The sequence below is a fragment of the Rhineura floridana genome, chromosome 4 (genome assembly GCF_030035675.1).
Source record: "Rhineura floridana isolate rRhiFlo1 chromosome 4, rRhiFlo1.hap2, whole genome shotgun sequence".
Lineage (NCBI taxonomy): Eukaryota > Metazoa > Chordata > Lepidosauria > Squamata > Rhineuridae > Rhineura > Rhineura floridana.
In genome coordinates this window covers 122,703,752-122,712,108 of record NC_084483.1, presented here as the reverse complement: position 1 = coordinate 122,712,108, position 8,357 = coordinate 122,703,752, and positions in this window count along the sequence as shown.

The window sequence follows — 8,357 nt, the reverse complement described above, 5'->3', positions numbered from 1 at the left end:
TGTTAAAGCGGACTTTCTCGCTGTTAAATCCGCTTTGGCATTACCACAAAAAATGTGATTTGCTTTTTTAAACCGGGAATCATCCACTGTACCTTCAGGCGCTAGGATGCAATACCGCAGACTTTAGAGCAGGAGGCGTTCCGTGGGCGGTGCTTGGGCGTTTCCCCATACCCCTTCTCTCATTCACAGCCAATCATGTATTTTCACTTTTGCGCATGTTTGAAAATGACCAGGGAAAGCCCGGGAAAACTGAACCAATCAGAGCAATGGGGTGGTGTTGGGGGGGCTCTGCAACTTCTACTGCACAGATGCAAAAAAGCACATTTGCACAGAAGCAGAAACAGCCATTAATTTTTAGCCAGCGTGTGAACTTGGCGGCAATTGTGGTTGTATGTAAAGCCTCCCTTTTCCTGGCTGGTCTCACTCAAGTGTGGCTGGTTGGTGCAGAGAGCTCACTTTGCTCTTTCCTCCTCGCTCAGAGACAGACAGACACGCACAGGCACACACAGCGGAGATAAACGAGAGCCTGGCGCTTTGCAAAGGGCCATGGGAAGGAAAGGGAGAAGGAGGAGGGTGAAGGCAACGGAGCATCAAGTTTTGCCCGAAGTGGTTGGGAAGCTGCTGGGAAGCCTCTCCCAGTGGCTCTTCCCTTATGCTGCCGCCGCTGCCTGCACGGAGAGCGAGAGGCAGGCAGAGAGAGAGAGAGAGAGAGAGAATGGGGAGGAGCTGTTCTGGAGAAATAAGTGGAATTGCCAGCTGTGTGTATCTCCAGAAATGTTAATATGCATAATGGCAGAAAAGCATACTGTTGGTTTTGCGAAATATTGCAAATACAACCAAAAAACCCACAGGAATTATTGGCATATAAGTGGTTTGCTGGATGGCCACCCGCAACCATCTAAGGAGGCTCTGGAAGGAGAGCAGAGGAAGGGGTTGCTGGTGGCGAGGGCCAGCTGGGGAGAGAGTGGGCAGTGATGCCAGGCCAGCCCCACACGGGGGGAGACCCCAGGGAGGCTCCCAGGCAACCCCTTTCCTCGCAGGAGCCTCTCTCCCACAGGCTGCTTGAAGCTACGTTTGCCAGCCTGAGGGAGAGCTGGGTAGCAAGCGGCGAGGGAAGGGGGCTGCCGAATCAGCTGTGGGGCACTCTGACGGCTCAGCTGTCAGCCCAGCTGATCGGCGGCTTGGCGAAGGGGGGGACGGCTGCCTAACGTGGAGCAGCCAGAGCAGAGAGAGCAAGAGCAAAGGAAGGAAGCAGGCGGTTGCAGTGCAAGCCTGGCTGTTGGGGAGGAGGTGGCGGTGGAGGAGGAGATGGGGGTGGTGAGGGCTCTCAGAGGGGTGCCCCATCCCCCACGAAGCCCCTGGAGCCCTTGGCCCCCTCCTTGGGAGAGCTGGAGATTGTGTTTGCAGCCCCTTCGCTCCAGCCACTCGTAGAGCGAAGTGGTGGGCTAGAGCACCCTGGAAGCCCAGGGCTGGATCAGAGAGAAGCCAGCCAGAGTGGCAAAAGGGGGAGGAGAGCTCAGACGGCCCGGCAGCAGCTGGCAGGGGGTGCTGCCAGGCAAGGCACCGAGCAAAAGGGGCAGCAGGCGATGGAGAAGGAAGGGATGCCAGGCGCCCAGGCGCCCCTTCCCTGTCTCCAGAGTGCATTCAGCATCCTTTGGCTAGGAACCCCTGGCTCCAGGCCAGGATTTCATTCTTGCCTGCAGCCTTCTGCTCTCTCTGCTGATTGAGACTTGCCAGCCCTGTGTATTTCCAGAATGTTTATTATGCATAAAGGCAAAAACACATACATTCGTTTTTGCATTATATCTCAAATACAAGCACACAAAAATACAGGAATTATTGGCATATCAGCACACACACCCCACCGGCCCTGCTCCAGAGTGGTGAGCGGCAAGGAACTCCATTCACCCACAGGAAATTCAAACTTTTGCACTGTTACAGTCAAGTGCATGCGCGATATTGTGCTTCGTTGCAAAGGGGAGAGGAGCATACATCATATTTTGCGGACCAATTGGCTGATAGGGGGAGTGTTATGGGCGGAGCTGGGAAAAAGCGAGAAGTACGGATCCTCCCGCTGCATGTGCGGGCGCAAAAAAAGCATTTTTTAAATTGGGAAAGAGCGAACAAACAGGCAAAGTGAGACTGTCAGATGACGAACCAGATATGGAAAACGTGGATTATCCCGCTCCATTTGGATGAGCCCTAAGACTGGGAAAAATGAGCAATGGAGAGAACAGAAATTGGCAGATCTTTCTACCCCTAGTCCTCACCAAGCAACATCAGGGGCTGCTTGGAATAAAAGAGCTCTACTGGACAGAGCTGGCCCAAGACAGGTTGCTGGCTGCCTGAGGAGGTAGAGCAAAATGCACCCCTTCCCAACTCATGATGCATAATCCCAAGGCTGGTTACTTTGACATCCAAGGCAGAAAATCTCACAGATGCTTCCCTCTCCCTGCCAGTAACAGTACACCAATAATTAAATGAAAGTCTAATTATTTTTTGCTCTCTCAGGACACCCAAAATCTACTGCCTGAGGGAGCTTCCTCACTCTGCCCAGGGGTAGAGCTGGCCCTGATGCTGGATCAGACCAATGGCCCATTTAGGCCAAGTTCACACAGGAGCTAAAATCCATATTGAATTTCCCTTCGTGATAGAGTTCCATGGTTCACACACGTCCGTCCTCCCTACCTTCCAATTTTCTGTTTTGATGGTTTGCATTCACACACGTTCACGTTTATTAGTATCGCTGTTTCCTTGTGGCCCCTCCCCCAAATTTAAATGTTAACTCCCTCTGGAACATCCCCATTGCTAATCGAGAAGGGGAGGGGTTTTCTGTCAATTTCACTCTAAGTGGGAGACAGTGGGGGGTGCAACTGACACCAAATTACTTTTTTCTGTTGTCAGTTTCATTTCCTCTAGACAAAGCCCTTTTTTGTGAAGAAGAAATGAAATATTTATAGTGTGCAGTGTGTATATTTGTGTGTGTGTGTGCGCACAACCTCTTTGTGAACGAGACGGCTGCGTCCCAGCCAGAAAGTGTTAGATGGGGGGGTCAGGTCGACCCCCCTCTCCTTCCCCTCTAGAAAACCAAGCAGGGCCACCCTGGCACATCCCGCGGCAAGTCCTGCTCTCTGGGCTGCATCTCTTCCCTTCTCCTTGGTTGCGGGCAGCTTTCACGCTGGCTGTAGGGAAGGCAGTCTTCGCTGGCTGGCAGGACTGCTCCCCTTCACCACCACTGCCACCGCCTCAAAGGAAAGGGAATGGGAGGGAAGGAGGGGCTGCTCACCCACCCGTGCCCCGGGCACCAGCCCTAAATACCCGCCTGGTCTCTTCCCCACAAACTGGCGTGGAGTGAAGCGGCTCCTCCTCCTCCCCCCCCGGCAGAGAGAGGCGCAGGGGAGAGTGGCAGTGCAGTGCCCCTTCTCTTCCCTCGCTGCCTCCACCTGATTCATAAAGTAAAATAGCAAGTAAACAGAGCACATGGTGGTATCTATACCACCTAATTGCCATGGTGACTCCTAAGCCATTTGCAAGTATCAAGCTAATTATCAACCTAATAAATACACAATTAAAATATGCAATAAAACAAAGCACAATATTAGAACAAACATCTACAATTAAAGTGTACAATAGAACAAGCCCCTTAAACAGCATACAGTAGGGCCCCACTCATACGGCAGGTTACGTTCCGGACCCCCACTGTAAAGCGAAAACCGCTGTAAAGCGAAAACCGCTGTAAAGCGGAACCCATTGAATAGAATGGCATGTGATGCCTGAAAACCGCCGTAAAAGCAGAACAAGCGCCGCATGAGTGGGGCTTTAGTCCAATTGCGTCTAATTGAGACCGCTGTATTAGCGAATCGCTGTAAAGCGAAGGGCCATAAAGCGGGGCCCTACTGTACCAATTAAAAGAGATGGAACAGCAATTCAAGCACAAAGTTTAGGTCGGGAATGGTTGCCTAAACAGATGTGTCTTTTAAGAGTTAGCAGAATGCCTATAGCAATGGGGCCTCTCATATTTCAGCAAAGAGGACATTCCACAACACCAGTGAAAGAGCCCTTCTCCACTGTTACCACAAGTCAATCACCAGGCCATGGCAAAACGAATCAGGTTTATTTGTTGATCTTCATGCCCTTACTGGGCATTCCGTTATAGGAAAGCCTCTCTAAGGAGAGCATCGCATAGCAAGGGTGCCACAATAAAAAGGCTCTCTTTTCTCAGTAGCCACCCACCACACCACACCTGGCAGGGGCACCTAGAGGTGTTGCTGAATGTTTATTGAAGACAAGGCAGCTTGAGCTGTATTCATAAATGTGTCACACTTCATTGGTGCTCCCAGGGGCTAGGATGCCAGCCCCAGGAGATATAATATTTCCTCTTCTCCCAGGCATTTTAGCATGTGTTTTAAATTGTTTTTAAAAGATGTGTTTTTAAAATTGTATATTTGTTTTTAATGTTTTTAGTTATTGTAAACCACCCAGAGAGCTTCGGCTATGGGGCGGTATATAAGTACAATAAATAAATAAATAAGCCTCTCACCAAAGTACTCACCAGCACAGGTAGGGTTCTGCTGGTACAGCACAGGTCAAACAAACCAAGGTCAAACACAGAGAATCAATACAGGTCCAAACATGATCCAGAAGCAAGGCCAAGAAACAATCCAAAGTCAGTATCACAGTGCCTGTTCATACGACTGTATGATCTGTAATGTTATTACTTTGTGTCCTCATTAATTTACCATTGTCCATATGACGGTGTAAGCTAGTATGGATTTTCGCATTCACAAATCCGCATTAGAAATACCACTGAAAAAATGATGTAGTTTCCTGTATCAATAATTGCATTAACATCCATGTGCTTGGATGCAATGCCGCAGACTTTCCTGCAATAGGCGGTCCTTGGGCATGCCTCTGTCATATGCCAAGCCCCGTCTCCTTCCCGCCCAATAGTACATCCACAAACCTGCGCATGTGTGGGAATTAATAGAAAAGATATACATTTCTACGCTCTTCCAAAGAGCGTGTGAACAGCCATCAATTGTCATGGACCAATCACCGAAAAGTGCTGGACTTGGGGGAGTGGCCAATGCTAAAGCAATTTAGACCAAAAAAAACCCACACACATATGGATGCTTGATAATCAGGTTTTCACAATAATCCAACCACAACCAGGACATGTATGGATCTTGAGGCCACCAACCGAATATGGAAAATGTGGGTTTTGCAGTCAAGTATGGATGGGCCGACAGACTATTCCACAATGTACAGCACTGCAGGGTAGCACTACTAATATCAGTCCTAAGGAGCCAGAGACCTCTGTTATTTTCAGCAAGTGGAAGGCTCCAGAGGGAGGCCTTATATATTCTGGCCTCCTAAACCACACCCTAACTGCTGGTGGTGAAGGAGTCTCAGGGATTGCTTACTCATGAGTTACTCACAAGTAGACCAACAGTTCTGGGTCCATAGATGCATATTATGGCATCACTCTTTGGCCTGGACCCAAAGCTTCTGGGACCAGCTTTCCTCCTCCTCCTCTGACATTTTCATGGTTTCTTTATCAGGTATCAACCAGTCGGCCCCTCAAGGGTGATCTTCAGCATTCAATACAGGGGGCCCTCTTTCTCCTCAAGGTCTTTGACCTGTGGAATGTCTTGTTTGTCCTAGGACCAGGTCAGGGCTAGGCATGACAGAATGATGGGTGAAAGTCCTTTCTGGCACATATGGAGAAGCCAAACAAATAAGGGTTACACTGCTGGCATTATGAAGGGAAGAAAAAATGAAGAGGGCACTTCCTGACAAACATTTTCCGGTCATGCTTCAAGACTGTGTACTCTCAAGGTGTTAACAAGTGGATCTAAGGTGATCCAGCTAGCTCTGAACAAAGGTGTTGACAGCTGCCTTGCTGGATATTAATAACACCTGTTGAACTAAGCCATTTACTATTTCCATTAAATATGAAAAATGTTTAATGCTTGACCCAGGCGTAGTGGGAGTCAGGCCAAGATTAATTTAACTTTTATTCAACAATGATTCCTGCTTGAGATGAAAAGCAGCATGCTCTGGTAACTACTTTGATTTCCACAAAAGTTAGCAGTCACAACTCTTTTCCTACGAATATCGGAATGGCAGTTGACACAAATGGGTTATGGAGCGAACAAGAAAGTCTGAATTCTGATCAAAACTCTACAAAGGGTGGAAAGTTTTCCAGAGTGAGGACAGAATTTATTTTGTTTTTTATCCTGTTTTTAGTCATCTGCAGCAAAAAAAAAAACATCAAGAGAATCAGTGTAGTATAGTGTACTGGCTGGAGTGTTGAACTTCAAATGGGGGGACCTATAATTCAGATTTCTGCTCGGCCATGAATGTCAGGGGTTGGTGGCCCTGAGTCGAGTACTGTCAGCCTAACCTGCCTCACTGAATCTCCTTTGCTATGTGATATAGTCACGAAGCCAAATCAGAGTGAGGGCAATATATTTCAGTCTTTACTTTGACATCTTGGCAGCAGAGAGAGGGGGAAAGCATTGCACCCAGCAGTAGCAACACAGAAAGTGGCAGTCCTCCCCCAACCCCATCACCACATGGAAGCAGCCTTTTACTCAGCCTGCAAACATGACTGGGCAGTTGAAAAGGGGTATTTTGGTTCAGCCTTACTTCTAAGATCTTATTGTATTCTGTGTGGTCATGGATCCTGGTGTATCTGCTTTTTGGACGTTTCTCTCCTTTGAAGTACACGTAGTCATGTGATTTGAAGATGAAAAATCCAAAGGAGGGAAGGCACCCATGGGTGCACAAAATTCATAATTCTTTCTGCATAGGTAGCTGATTTGGTGGTGATCTTTGCTTGCATCAGCAGCTATGCCCTGTCCAGGTGACTGTCCAGATCTCCTGCCATCTCAAGGTCCAGAAAGATCCCTCTCACATGTATCTGTGCAGGGATGGAAGGATCTGTCAGTTTGGGTCCTCTCCATTTCTCATTTTTCCAATCTTAAATTCAGTTCTCCACATTTGTACTGCAATTTGCAATTTTAAAAAATCCTCCTGGAAATTCTTCAGCATTTTACTGCTAATTTCTCCTAATACACATTTTTGTACGCTGTTTTGACAAATGTACACATTTTTGCAACAATTTCTCCTAATATAATGCATTTTTGTATGTTGAAAAATGGAAATGGACTGCCTTCAAGTCGATTCCGACTTATGGCGACCCTATGAATAGGGTTTTCATGGTAAGTAGTATTCAGAGGGGGTTTACCATTGCCGCCCTCTGAGGCTGAGAGGCAGTGACTGGCCCAAGGTCACCCAGTGAGCTTCACGGCTGTGTGGGGATTCGAACCCTGGTCTTCCAGGTCATAGTCCAACACTAACCACTATGCCACACTGGCTCTCTTGTATATCTCTGATATATTCATGTTTTTGCACATTTTCCCCAATATATATATTTTTGGAAACTTTGCTTGGCTGGAGAACTGCATCGCAAAATTCAGGTAAGTGTGAATTTTGAAGGATGGCGGTGTTTCGGTTCTCATGTTGTTTCGGATAGATTCAGCTTTAAATGCAAATTGAATCAAACTTCTCTCCCATCCCTAATCTGTGTAAGCAGTGGCCTTGCCTAGCAAAAAGGATTTGAAAAGCCAGGAAGACAGGCCTTTCAGAGTGGTGAAAGCTAAAATGGATTGTGAAGAGCTTTGAAAGGATCTCTCCAAACTCCCAAGCAGTGGTGTAGTGGCAAATTGAGAAGTGCAGGGTCCCTTCATGATAGTCATAGCCACACACCCCTCTAAAATTATACAACCTTCTCGATTATAATCTGCCCAGGCCTGACTATTGCTTTCTGCTTCTCATCACTGTCACCATTTGACTGTCCTTTCTCACTGTCAGATATTTCTTGAATTACTGAATTCAGTATCTACAGTGTTTCTCCTGCTGCTATCAAACTACTTGATGATATAAATGGGACACTATCATCAGGATTCACACCTTCCCTCTCCCTCTCCCCCTCCCACTTTTTTTTCACTGCTGGGTTGAGAATGAGATCCTTGTTAATGTCTTCTCCCACAACAAGAGACGGCCCTAGGAGCCTATCAGCATGAAAGGGGAGTGTGTTAGCTACTGAGAAAAGTCTTCTCAGTGGCTGACTCACTTCCTTTCACTCTGATTAGTTCCAATCAGCCAGGAAGAACAAGGAAGCATTTTAGAATAATTTCTTAGTGGCCAGCACATTTTCCTTTGATGCTTATTAGCTCATTGGATGCTGGAAACAGAGGAACCCGTTTGGGACCTTGCTCCCAAAAAAGTAAAGGGTCTAAGACCCCCTGAGACCATGGACAACTACATCCCTGCTCCCAAATTACTCCAAG